Source organism: Sturnus vulgaris, chromosome 9, assembly GCF_052056855.1.
Source record: "Sturnus vulgaris isolate bStuVul1 chromosome 9, bStuVul1.hap1, whole genome shotgun sequence".
Lineage (NCBI taxonomy): Eukaryota > Metazoa > Chordata > Aves > Passeriformes > Sturnidae > Sturnus > Sturnus vulgaris.
Window position 1 is genome coordinate 26,550,789 of NC_142251.1, and position 13,927 is coordinate 26,564,715.

The 13,927-nt window shown below is 40.6% G+C and overlaps 1 long non-coding RNA gene across 8 annotated transcripts in view; it reads right to left on the reverse strand.

Annotated features, from left to right (window-relative positions):
• The window catches only part of LOC148222869 (uncharacterized), a 42,327-nt gene that overhangs the window by 8,039 nt on the left and 20,361 nt on the right, over positions 1–13,927 (reverse strand). For 6 of the 8 annotated variants that reach the window (XR_015805541.1, XR_015805537.1, XR_015805538.1 and 3 more), the window contains one exon: positions 13,599–13,651. The exons of the other annotated variants lie outside the window; for them this stretch is intronic. This is a non-coding gene — a long non-coding RNA (uncharacterized LOC148222869). The remainder of the gene's footprint in view (positions 1–13,598; positions 13,652–13,927) is intronic. 8 annotated transcript variants of the gene reach the window in all.

Here is a 13,927-nt window from a genome sequence, read left to right on the forward strand (position 1 = left end):
TCAGCCTGGAGAAAAGGAGGCTCAGGGGGGACCTTGTGGCTCTGTATAACTCCCTGACAGGAGGGGACAGCTGGAGGGATTGGGCTCTGCTCCCTGGGAACAGGACAGGAGGAGAGGGAATGGCCCCAGGCTGTGCCAGGGGAGACTTGGATTGAATATTGAGGAAAATTTTTTCATGGAAGGAACTATTCATCCCTGGCACAGCTATCCAGGGCAGTGGTGGAATGCCCAAACAGGGATTTAAAAACCATGTGTATGTGGCACTTGGGGACATGGGGTAGTGGTGGCCTTGATAGTGTTGGACTTGTTCTTAGACATCCTTTCCAATTTAAACAAATCTATGACAATTTAAACAATAAACCTAAACTAAGGTGCCCTTCAAGTTATCAACAAGGTCTCTTTCTCCTTGTTGATAATGAAGAATTTGGTCTCTTCTAAGTCTTGTTTTATTGATGAAACTTTTCACCCTCTGTGGTAGAAGGATCAAACTCCGCCTTAATTCAGAAAAATATGTTTTTAGTCTTTCAGTTTCATCTAGGTCATGTACATCTTAATAAAAAACTGTGCCTAGGATGAATTTTGGTGCTCCTGTGTAATGAGATTTAATGCCCTGCACACAACTCCCTCCTTCTTGCACCTTTTCTGCCACTTGCTTCAGAAACTATTTGATTTTGGAGTGGATCCAGTCTTTGGTGAATTATTCCTGAGCTGTTTTAGGTTTGAGAAGTTCAGATGGAGTGAAGGGAAGGTGGTACAACACTGTTGTTATTTGGACCAAATAAGTCACTGTGCTCAACACAATGACCAGGGACTCTCACTTGCTGTAGTGCTGAATGGGAAAATCTTAATAATCACCTTCCTTCTCACACGTGCAGGAATTTGATAGTATTTGTTAAATTTTCATGCCAAAAGGGATTTCTGATTAAGTAACAATCCCGGTGTGCTTGTTACAGCATTTATGCATTTTATTCTCTGTAAATACCTTTTAAACTGCTTTATGAGCCTTCCTCACAGCAGGGGCCTGGTTCAGAAAGCCTGAGCAAATGAGGAGTTGGAATTGCATTTCCAAACATGACAGAAGAGAATATTCCACAAGTGTTTCCATGAATAACAATGCAAATTTAGAAAATCTTAACAGGTTCCTGCCCTCAAACCTCTTCATATCTTTACTTGGGCAAATGCCACTAAAAATGTGGCCTTTAGTTTTTTGTCTTCTGAAGTGTCTCTCTTCTGCAAACAGAATTTATTTCTATACGGTCTTTGTGGACTCAAAACTACTTAATAGTTTGAAATATTTTATCTGAGATGTATATTCCAAACTGTGTATTTGTATCCGTCATTAACTGTGAAGGACAGGTCCTTAATGTAATCAAGAATAAATTACAACACTAAATAAGAAATTAAAGTTAATTCTGCACAAAGCAGAAATGCAGAGGAGACTGTCTGAGTAGATTATAACTAACATACAAATATTCAATATATTGCTGACCTGCAAAAGGATTTTTATTTTCGATTTTCCCCTGAATCTTCTACTCACATTCCTATATTTTTTTTTGTGAGTTTGTGCTTATTTTTTCCAGGTTTCTTTTTTTTTAGGGTTTTGGTTTGTTTGGATTTTTTTGGGGGGGCATTGAGTTTATTTGGAAGGATTGTGGTACCTGTTGATATTGCTGGATCATATGCATTTGCTTCACATGAATTTTCTCCATGCTTGGAGCCAGATGTGCATATACTGCTCACCGCCCCTACACCATCCATCACCACCCTTGTGGGAATGGCTACTTAGGAACAACCCAAATTTGCAATTTTCAGATTCTTTTTTTGGTTATGCAGCAAATCCTGAGCTGGCCATCCAACCTCCTCACTATAAAATCGTGAAGAAAACAGTTCAGAAGATTTTAGTAACAATTAACTTGAGTTTATAGTCAACAAATATATATATATATAGTCAGAACATTTCAATCCAAGCATTGCAGAAACCTTTTAAGTGGTTCACTTGTGATATTGAGGTGTTCTGTGTTTTGTAGGTAAATAATTCAATATACACAGGGATGCAGGAGACCTGAGAGCTGCTCACATGATTCTAAAACTCACTGAACACTTCAGCAAGCTTGGTAATGCTTCCTTAATTACTGAAACTGGAAATATTTTACAGCAACCACATTCTGTGTGATTTGTGGTACCAATTTTGTGGGTTTGCTGCTCTTTGCCTTTCAGAGGGGTGAGCTCTATTCAGTGGAACTGCTGGAGGTTTGGATGAGGTGCTTCATTCAGACTAGATATGAACCAGAGAGAGATTTGTGGGGAACTTTTTGATTACAGTAAATGGACCAGATCTTTTAGTGCTACCAGGTAATATAGGAAAGGCAATAAAGGATGGACACAGACAAAATATAAAGGTAATCACTGGTGGTGCCACGGTATTTTAATTCCTGGTGTGAGATCTTTGTGGCATTCTTAGGTGCAAGGCTTTTCCAATGCACTGATCTTCTCTAAAATGAAAAAAAAAAAAAAAAGAAAATCCAGTTTGAATGGGCTGTGATTTTTTATATGTTTGTTTGAGGTGGCAAAACAGAAATATCACATAGTTGTGTGGTACTTTGTGTCTGCACTGCAGCAGTGTTTTTCACTGACTGCTGCCTTGTTTACAGCTCCTTCCTATAGTAAATCTCCACTATTGTTTTGTCTTTATTGGCTGTGCCAGAAGGCTACGGAGCTAAAGCACATCACAGCTCTCCTCCAATACTTATGAACCCTTTCCCATTGCTCATCCATCATTTTAACTGGCAGTTATCTTGATGTAAAATATCTGGAAGTCTCCAATCACCTAGAATGCTCAGGATCTGGAAACAGTAGGGATTTTAGAAGCAAGTGTTCATTAATAGAAATTATATAAAATTAGCATTAAAAAAAAAAAAAATAACTGTCTTGCTTAATTTATTTCAGAAAACATTTCCAGCCCAAAATCAAGTCATCTTTCCGAATTCTTAACTCTGGCTGCCTGATGTTTTGAAGCCTGCATCCTTTCTGCCAGTTATTTGTAATAGGGGGAGATCCTGAAAGGACACATATTTAAATAAAAATTAAAAAAAAATTAAATTTGCCTTGTTTTCAGGTTATGTCCCAATGAGGTAGTCCTATAGGGCTGTAGTTTTCTCCCTTTGCCTGTCTGTTTATTTAGGGCATATAAACCCCATTTCCAAGCACTGTGCTCACAGGGAAAGCACAGATTGACCTTTTTCTCTGAGTTAACAGCTGGTTTAATCAGGACATCTATGCAGTGGTTGGAGTTAGATGATTTTTGAGTTCCCTTCCACCCCAGGCTGTTCTGAGATTCTGTAATAAATGGTTTTCTCCTGGGTGAAGAGGAACAGGACAGTCCTGGATGTGTCCATTCAGGTGTCCACATCACCCAGCAGGCTGTGGTAAGAGACTGGTTTGGAAAAGTAGAACAAGTACTACCACACTCAGCAGCCAAGCCAAGGACTTGGAAAAGTGTTTCATCCTCAGAAGATTCAGCTGTTGCTCTGGTTTCAGAACAAGTGAAAGTGTCCCTGCCCATGGTGAGGGGTCAGAATGAGATGGCTTTTAAGGACCTTTCCAATCCAGACCATTATGTGATTCTATATTTGCACACCCTAAAAGAAACTGAACTCCTCATTGAGCACTCACTGGGAACTCTGCACTGAAGGATTATCAAAAACCCTGAGGGATTTTTCTGTCTTGGTGTGGTTTGGCCCAGCTGGATGCCCAGTGCCTCACCAAAGCCCTTCCATCAACCTCTTCTTCAGCTGGACAGGGGGAAGAAAATGTAAGCAAAGGCTTGTGGTTTGGCATAGGGACAGGGAGAGATCACTCAGCAATTCCTGTCATGGGCAAGACAGATCTGACTCGGTGAATTTATATCAAATCTGAGTAGCTGTAATCTTAACACTCTTCTCTCCCACCCCTCCTTCCTCCTTGGGCTCAACTTTACTTCCAAATTCTCTCCCTTGTTCCCTCACAATGGTGTTTGTTTTCCCAAGTGTCTGTCCCTGTATTATTACAGGAATTCTTCATTATTTTCATAGCCAGACTGTGCTAGCTGTCAACACTGTTTGAAAAATTGGCTGGTTGTTCCTAATTAACAAACTCTCTTCCATTTGGGAACTCGATGATGCCTTTGGTTGTCTTTAGTTATTCCTGGTAGAGTGGAGTCACAGAAGTCAAATATCCCAGAGTACTGTCCATCATTAATGGACAATAGGGTGGAAGATGGGAAGCCCAGGTTTGCCAGTGCTTTATTCTTCTCAAGCTTTAGATAATGCACTGCAGCAATTTATTTGATTTTAATGACAGAAAAGAGGAAATGTCATTTTTCAGTCATTTCACACATGCCATTAGCAACATAATTTGAAAAGATAATGATTTACAAACCACCTGCTGTCTGGCAGATGCTTAAATATTGGCACGTGCTTGGAATGTGGTATGGAATCTGTGGGGTTTAATTGCCCACTAATGCAATAGCTTCTGTTCAGTGCAGGTTAATGAGGGAGAGTTGCTTTGCTTTTGAAGCACATCTGCCAGAGATCCTGTTTATTAGACAACTAGCAAGGATGATCTTCACAGGTCTACTCACTTGTTTGCAACTGTTTTTATATTAGTTGCTCTCAAATGGCAAGAAATGGGGAATAACATCAGGTTTGTAATAAAATGAGACCTATGGAAAGCATTTTGAGGAGGAAGTTCATGTCATGACCTAGTATGTCAGAACCAGTGATTGATATGTTATCTAAAATGTACTGAGGATGTCTGATCTACTCAAGAATGAGTAGGTAAAGTCATGTCCATCAGGATCCACTTTTTATGGAAGGCCCATGGCATCCCAAATCCTGTGCTAAGCTCAAGGTTCCTCCTGGGTGACACTTCCAGCAGCTCAGGCTCACATCTTGCAGTGACTGTTGTTTATTTATGGGTGCACACATTCCTTTACTGCACTTAACAGCAAGGAGCTAAAGCAAATTAGCACCATTTTCCACTAAAATTCAAACCTTGATCAAAAGAAGACACTTGGGTGGGAAAGAAAGCCTTTCATGTGAATACCACCAGGGATATTTGTGTCGTGGTGCAAATTCAGTCCTGAAACAGCATTTGCTTGCTCCTATTCCCTTTCAGTGAAAAGTAAGAAAATCCCCACCCCCAAACCCAGAAAATCTCACATAACAATAAGACAGAAATCACAGCCACTGTGGCAGCATTGAAATTGCTTAGGGGTTCTTGGATAAGCACCTGATGCAGAAGCAGCACCCAAATTATTGATTCCACACGTGGACCCAAGTCAGCTGGAGATTGGGAACCCACAATGTCAGTTTTTTATGGATATTGGCAGTGACTGTAAAATGTAACAGTCTGGCAGACAACAGGGTAACAAAGTCACCAGCAATGCATTTGTGAGGTTTGTGCTGGAAATATCAGAGAGTGGGAATTTGTTTTAGCCACGCCAAGGGATGTGATCCCAAGCCAAATGGAAAAAGCTGGATGCTAGTTAAATGAGAAAAGTATAACCCACTAGAACTGAGTGGACAGAGAGGAGGAAGGAGCAGAGCTGGTGCTTAAACCAACTTGGGGATCTTTGCACAAGCAAATCTGGCCACGCTAAAGATGCTTAAGCTGACAGGAGTCACAGCTTTGGCACAGAATTATCTTTTCCTGTCTCTCAATTCCCTGTACTGGATGAATCCGAAAACTATTCTTTTAATTCCGATGTTTTACTCCAATTTGCAGTGATATACTGGAAGGAATGACCACCCCTCTAGGTGTTTTCAAGGTCGCTGAAAATGCAGAATCATTTGAAAAACCGATTTTTAAACGTTCTTGTATTTATCCAGCTTACATAAGGATTAGAAGCCCTGCTAGATCCATCTAGGTATAAATTTCAAAAAACGGCTCGGGGAAACATCTATAAAAATGGAAGAACTAACAGTCCCCAAATGTTCCCCTTGATGCCTGAGTGTTTTACTGAATTGTGGAGCTGCTTCAGCTACAGCCTAATTCCATCTCCCGTGACTCTCAACTCTTTTAGCAATAATTTTGAGTGATTAATGATTGAAATGTTTATTACATCACTGAGCCTTCCTCTATCCGAACTCAAAACTAACTCACTAATGGGGAGAAACTGAAAAATCTGTTCATTGCTTCTTTCTTCTTATTTTGAGAAGTGCTAAAATCTTTGCTATTTCTGTTCTCTAATACAAGGACAAAATAAAGGGATATCTCAGAAGGAGTGATAATGTAAACATTTGCCCCTGACAGATAAAGCAGTGAGGAATAAACTGGTTTTGACAGCATTAACAAATTTACAGCGCTGGGTTTGAAGGCATTAGCTGTGGAAAGGTTTGATAATGTTGTGGCTTTCAAATGATGGTCTCAGCAAAGTGCTTAACAGATTTGTCTACTGTTTCCCATCTGTAAATGACTGCATAATTTACACTTTTAATGGGTTTTAGATTACCTGCCTGCGATTAGACTCTCAGGCTGCAGTGAATGAAAAACAGAAAACACCACTTTCCCAGGACATAAATGATTAGTTACCATCACTGGCACCCATGTATCAACCTCTGCTGTCACAGCACCGTGGCTTTGGAAAATCCAGATAAAATGGATGGTTATACCCAGCCATTAATTATATTTAAGAATTTCTGTCTATTATCCACAGAAAGATAGCTGGGGCAAGGTTGTTTTATAGTCGTGGCAGGTTAGAATGATGTTTAATCAAAACAGTGATGTTGTACATTGATAACCTGGGGAGATAATCTCTGCCATAATAAAGGTGACCTTTAAAAAAAGGTTACTTCATTGAGGCCTCTTTTTTTTCCCTCCTGCCTGGCAAAAAAAAAGGGAAGTAACAGAAAATTGTGGAGCATTTATTATGCCATTAGCAGCACTTAAAATCCTAAAATAAATATTGGAGTAGGTTGAGCACATACGGATAAAACATTTGAAAATATTTCAAGGTTTTGTAGACAGGTAGGGGTAAACAGGACTTAGTGACCTAACTCACTATTATCTTTTTCATAAGATCACTTGAAAAAATCTTAAAAAATGAATGGCTGCACAGCTAATAAACTCTGTAAAAGATAAGCTATTGCCTTTGAATAGGTTTCCATGTCTAAAAGGATATTATAGAGTTTGGAGAGAGAACTTTTTCATACAGTTTCAAAGTAACATGGAAATTAAAAGGAATATCATTCCTAGTATGCAAATTTATTAGCAGGCTTTCTTCCCTTATTGGCATGCAATGAGCTCTTCTCCATCTGTGTGTCACACTGACCAATCCTCTACATTATGTGCATTGACACATTTCTGGTGCATCCTCAGTCCACTCCAAACCTTCAAGGCACTTGGGGAAATTAAATCCAGCCTTGCTCTAAGCTGTTCCTAAACCTTTGTGGGCTAAAACTTGTGTCAGATTTCCTCTCTCAGTCTGGCCAGTTTCTTTAACCCCCGCCCCCCAATCTCTATTTCAGTATCGAATTCGGGTGCTTTGGTTCTCCCAGGGGACAGTTTTGGTAGCTAAAAATGCCCTTGGTTTTTGATGGAAAATATTTGCTTTTGTACTGATGGCACCAGTATTTCTGTCACAGAATTTGCTGGTTCATTTGCTTAAACAAGGCTGCTAAAGATGGGATCTTGCCTTAAGTACACCCTGCCAGCTGAATTTTTTTGTCTTTTGTCCATTTTCCCAATATAGAACATGATAATTTCCCTGATTCCAAGCCGTTGTTGCCTGCGTCTCTATTATCTAAAGGCTTTTTAGCACAAATGAGATTTTCAGTTTCTAATCTAATTTTGAATGATGATTTAACCCCACATCAAGCAGGCCTGTAGTTTGTGTCTAATTTACACCAGTATCTGAGGCTCTGATATAGTGCTTATTACATCTATTGCCAGTGTGATATGAACAGACCCTGCTGTAAATAAGAATTAAACCCTGTAACAAAGCCTACTAAAATAATCTTATTTAATGAAGTTTCATTTTTGTCAGGCATCCTATTTCCCATTGTGTATAATTAAACTCAAAAATAATTGGCCAGCAACTAAAATGTTAAGAACAAAGGTAAGCTGCAGTCTTGAATTTATTAACAATTCATTATTTATTTGCAATAGTAATCTGCTATTTATATGTGAACAATAAAATTAAATTTAATTGTTCATCAAGGTGTATTTTGTTATAGTGACTACAGCTAGAGCTTTTAGGACATTATAACATAAATCCAAATATTCCTAAGTAGTTACATCCAAGATATGATCTGTAAAATTAATAAGAATGTGGGAAAATAATTAATATTAAGAAATTGATTGGCACTCTCAGTGATAGTGTTGTCTTGTTTTCATTACAAGGTTGGTATACATTGCTAGTACTCCATTTTTCCCTTAAATTCTATTTTTCTGCAATAATTCTTGATAATCTTTCAATCCAAGTTTTTATGGGTGTCATTATTTCACAGAGGAGGGAAAGGAATACAACAAGGTTGTGAAAATTCCACACTGCATAAAAGAGCCTGTCTGCCACACTGCAAACCAGGAGGGGTGGACCCTCAAATTTCCTTATATTCCCTTAGAGCCATCACAAGGCTGGGAGAGGCACCATCTCCACCCAAAGAGCAAGAGAGAGCCTGTTTCGAGCTGAAATCCTCACTTTTAGGGTGTGAACCAAAATATCTTTAACTTAGGGCACAGCCTGCAACTTGGCATTGGAGAGAGGGGCTCGTTTCAGGCAACGCTTCCAGTATGAATTCCAGAATTTCCAGATGAATCAGAGGCATTTCATCTGGATTTGTAGTCTTTTTGTAAACCTTTTTCTTTGAAACAAGTAGTAGATTTGAGCTAGTGTAACTCAGATTTCCTGGTAGTCTCTCACTCTTTCTCAGCCACTTTAAGGCTCACATCGCTGACACAGTCAGTAATTATCCTGCTTCACCTCCAAGCGAGTGAACCCTGGTGCACAAGGACGGATATCCATCACCTTCAGAGTATTTATTGATCTGACTGGAGCAAACTTTTGAGCATCACTGGCTTTGCTCTCTGCTCTGTCGAAGAAGCAGCAGCCCATAAGTGCTGAGGTGTGTTAACTCTCAGATATTACATCGCTCAGGAGAATAAATCCTCTCTTTTCTGCTGTTATAGACTATTGTTCTGAAAAACAGGTCAGGTTGCTGCTTGTTCATATAAATTTCTGTCTAAAAAGTAAGCCAGTCCTGCTCCAGTCACTGCACAGGTGCCTCTTGGTTGCTGTAACCCTCTCCTCCTCTGGCTTGCTCGAGGTACATATGTCAGGTCTGACAGAGTCACATCTCTGTGAAACTTTGTGATATGACCAATTGATTTGGTTTTTAAAATAATTCCTCTTGTACACGCTTCTTTCTTGCTGTCCTCTGTTCCTCCTCCTGTATTGACTATTGCCACAGTGTTAAAATTGATTGTGGATGCTCAGGTTTGTCTCCAGATCTGGAAGGTTTGTGGATCTTGCCAGTCAGTTTGTGCTCTGCTGCACACACAGAGCTAGTGACAAGAATTAATGACTCTTTACATGTCTCTTGATGAAACACGAGGAAAATGTAGGAAATTGCTGAATTTCAAGAGCTGTAGGCTGCCAGAAGAGTTCCCACCAGACAGAGCTGCTCTTTGGCCAAATAATGGTGCATTTTGCTCTCAGCAGCTCCCTCTAATTGTGTGTGTTCTTGTCATCCCCACTCTCCAGCTTCTGTCCTTTACAAAATTGTTTCACTTTCCACACCAGTGTGTGGATTACTCACCTTCCCTACTACTGGTGCTCCCTACAGGTGCTGCTCAGCCCTGCCACTCCCTCTGCTGCCAGGGTTCCTCCTCCTTCCTGCAGTACTGCCATTCCACACGATTCCCTCAATCTGACAAAGCTAGCCGTCATTCCTGGGCATGCCATTGCCGTAGAAATGTCATGGAAATTGCCACGGAAATGAAATCTCGACAGCACTTTTACTGGGGTACCAACTCTCCCTGCACCAGGTGCTGGCAAAGCATCTCTGAACATCTGACTCCCTTTGAAATTCAACAGCTGCTTTTCTTTTAAACCTCACACATGTCCTTACTCAGGGAGAAAAAGCAAACTCCAAAACAGCCTGTATTTTGGATTGTTTGTGATGCATTTTCTAAAGGTTATGAGAGAATTTAGAAATCTATTGAACCAAGGCAAAAATAACTGTGCCCGACTGAAGGGAAAAGGCCAGCAGAAATTTCAGGGACATTTAAGAGCTTTCATACATCAAGCTCCTTTCCAAATGTTCTTAAACACCTTGTCCTCTCCACTCAGGGCAGGAGAGCAGGCTCATTGTCTGCTGGAATGCTGTGAAGACTGGGGGAGGAGTGACCTGTCAGGCAGAGCAAATGGCCCTTGCTGGAGGCCCAGGGAACATGGCTTTGAACTGCCTAGGAAGGAAACCTAAAGATGAAGTGTCTGGGCTCAGAGTATTCAGGGTCTTGTGCCACGTCTGAGCATCCCAGTAATGCAGGGAAGCAGCTAAGGCAGCATCAAATGCTCAAGAGATCCTGTCCCACACAACAAGGCAAACATGCTGCTCATCCCTGAAGGAGCATCTTTACAAATAAAGGTAAAAGCCCTGAGCAGAAAGCAGCACCAAACTCCTGCACCTGCTTATCCCAAATGCAGCCGTGTGGATGGCTCTGCTTTCCTGGGAGTCCTGCTGGAAGGCTTTCACTGGTTGGTGAATCCCATGGGAATGCCAGTGCTTTCCATGTAGCCAGAGTGATGGAAGTGACTTGGATGAGGAATGGAGTGGGACAGCACCTGGAGAAAATCCTGTGTGAGCCACTGAAGCTGTGCCTCCAACCCTCTAAAATACCAGTAGTGTAGAAACCCAGATAGCACCAAGAAATTATGATTATTACTAGCAAGGAAGTGTTCCCTGTGAGGGTGGGCAGGCCCTGGCACAGGGTGCCCAGAGAAGCTGTGGCTGCCCCTGGATCCCTGGAAGTGCCCAAGGCCAGGCTGGATGGGGCTTGGAACAACCTGGGATAGTGGGAGGTGTCCCTGGCAGGGGGTGGGATGGAATGAGTTTCAAGGTCCCTTCCACCCAAACAATTCTGTGCTTCTATGACTGCTTAAAAACGTGAGAGTTGGCATTTGGAAGCGGCAGGTTTTTTATACTAAATGTTCCTTGTGACCTCCTTGCCTGCAAAAATCAGATATTTGGTATGCACTTATCAGCTCCAAAGTGCTGATGAAACTTCTATGTGATTTTAAAAGAAATAAGAATGTAATTCTGCATTCTGAATTGTGCTGCCGGTGACAGCAGTCAAATGGCAGATTTTCAAGGGCAGGAGCAGGGATAATCATCTTGGTCAAATTACAATTTTAATTTAAGGAAAACTTCTTTCCTTACTGAGAATATTACCATGCATATTTTCATTTTATTAGTTTATGTACATAACCACTAAGTTATTTGCATGTTATAGGATTTTATTTTGTACTTAGCAAATGAATGACATCCAAGCAATTTTAGATTTAATTTGATCAATATTTAATGAATTATAATTATCATTACAACTCAGAGTTTTGCACTGCTGTATATTGCTGCATAATGTTTAATCAAGGGGAGAGATTAAAATAGAACTGGAAAACAGCTATAAAGTCTATGTTAAAGAAATGTAGTGGGATTATTAACTAAATTACAGTCTAATTTAATAATTTTCCTAGTTACAGCTTTAAGATTTAATTTCAAGAGCATTTCCCTAATTTATATTTTTAATGCCTGCATTATATATTTTTTAAAATACATACTTAAAGAAATTACTCGGTAGTATCAGAGTTTGAAATCTCTGCATGACTGGAAAAAATTCCCAGGTACTGTACCTGGAAAAATGGGAATACCAGATAAAAAGGATATCAGCTTAAATGGACAGAACAGTCAAAATATTTGATTTATACATTGGTAATGACCATATATGTAAATATTGCAGGAATCAGCAAAACCATTTAAAGTTAATGGATCTGAAAACAGTGAAATAGGTCAAGAAAATCCATGAAAAAAAAAGTAATTTTAAAAAATTTAAAAATTAAACCTCTTTTTCCACAAGTCAAAGATTTCCTCAGAAATGCAGGTCAATGTTTAAATTTAGTCATATCAACATGATTCCTCAATTTTGGTAGTTAAGTAAAGCTTGTGGACTCTGAAGCACCTTCTCTGATACTGCCAGTGAGATAGAAACATGAGTGGGCAAAACTCATTAGGAAGCCAGGAAAAAGTCTAAAACTTTCTGATTTAGAGAATCCTGGAATCCAAGAATGCTTTGCATGGCAAAGAAACTTAAAGTCCATCCAGTGCCACCCCTGCCATGGGCAGGGACACCTTCCATTGTCCCAGGTTGCTCCAAGCCCCATCCAGCCTGGCCTGGGACACTCCCAGGGATCCAGGGGCAGCCACAGCTTCTCTGGGCACCCTGTGCCAGGGCCTCCCCACCCTCACAGGCAACAATTCCTTCCCAACATCCCATCTAACCCTCTTCAATTGGAGTATTCACCATTATTTCCTCTTGTAATTTCCCAGTTTCAACTGGAGCTATGTGAACATTTCAGCCTCCTACATCATCACTGGACCTTCAGAGGAAAACTGCATCCTTCTACAAGGCCACTGCTTCAACAGAACATCTGTCACTCAAAAAAGACTGCACCCACCATTTAATGGACTGCTACCAACACCCTGACTGACAGGGTATCAGGTTATATTCTGATTCTGTCAGTGTTTTGTTTTTTTGTATTACTGTATTTTTATTTTAATTTTTCTAGTAAAGAACTGTTATTCCTATTTCCATATTTTTGCCGCAGAGCTCCTTAATTTCAGAATTACAATAATTTGGAGGGAGAGGATTTTCATTTTCCATTTCAAGAGAGGCTTCTGCCTTTCTTAGCAGACAACTGTCTTTCAAACCAAGACAACGTGTTTGTTTTTGATAGATAATGTTATTCAGCACTCAGTCTGGAATATGTTCTTCTGGAATATGTTCCTTAGGCAGTTGAGCTGGAGCTTTTGCTAAGTTAGAACAGGTTAGAAAAGATGCTTTTATTGAAATAAAATGATTGAATTGATAAATCAGAAGTGTTTGTTGTTTTCATTGCAGTGTAGTCATTGTTTTGGGGGAAATCCTGAAGCCAAAGCCTTTTGGTTGCTGGGGCAGTGCAGTGTGTGCTGGCTGAGGCAGAGGAGAAAGGCACTGCCTGGGCTGGGAGGGATGTGGGGACACCGAGTCCTTGTGACTTGTGGCACAAGGTGTTTGTTTGATGCAAAAGCCCCTTTGTTTGTGCCCAGTTCTCCTCCTAAGAGCTGCCCTGGTGCAGGGATCCTTCTGTGCTAAGGACTTAAGTCATGGAATCCCAGAATCCCAGGCTGGTTTGGGTTGAAAAGAACCTTACAGCCCATCCAGTTCCACCCCTGCCATGGGAGGAGACACTTACACTATCCCGGGCTGATACATTTTTAAGCTTTCAAAATGGAAATGTTGTATTTTTCGCAGCTGTGAGGCTGGGGTGAGGCATCCTCCAGTAGTTCTATCCCTTCCCATCTCACCTGGAGCACGATGGTCCCCTTCTCTCTCATTCACACACTGTGGCCAGGAGCTTCTGATGATGAAAAACAATCAGAATATTTTATTGCCCTTTGGATTATTTTCCTAGCTGAGCCATATCTATTAAACCTGCTGTTAGGGACTTCATTCACTCAGAGTTCTCTCTTCCTTTTGTCAGAGAACTCTCCAATCTTGCTTCCACTGGATTACAAATCTCCCATCAGCTTCCCTGGGACCTGGAACTCTCTGGTTTTATGGAAAGTGAAAGCAATCATTACCAAGCTGAACAGGATGGTGTTTTGAAGGAATTACAGTGGACACATCTGTCCTG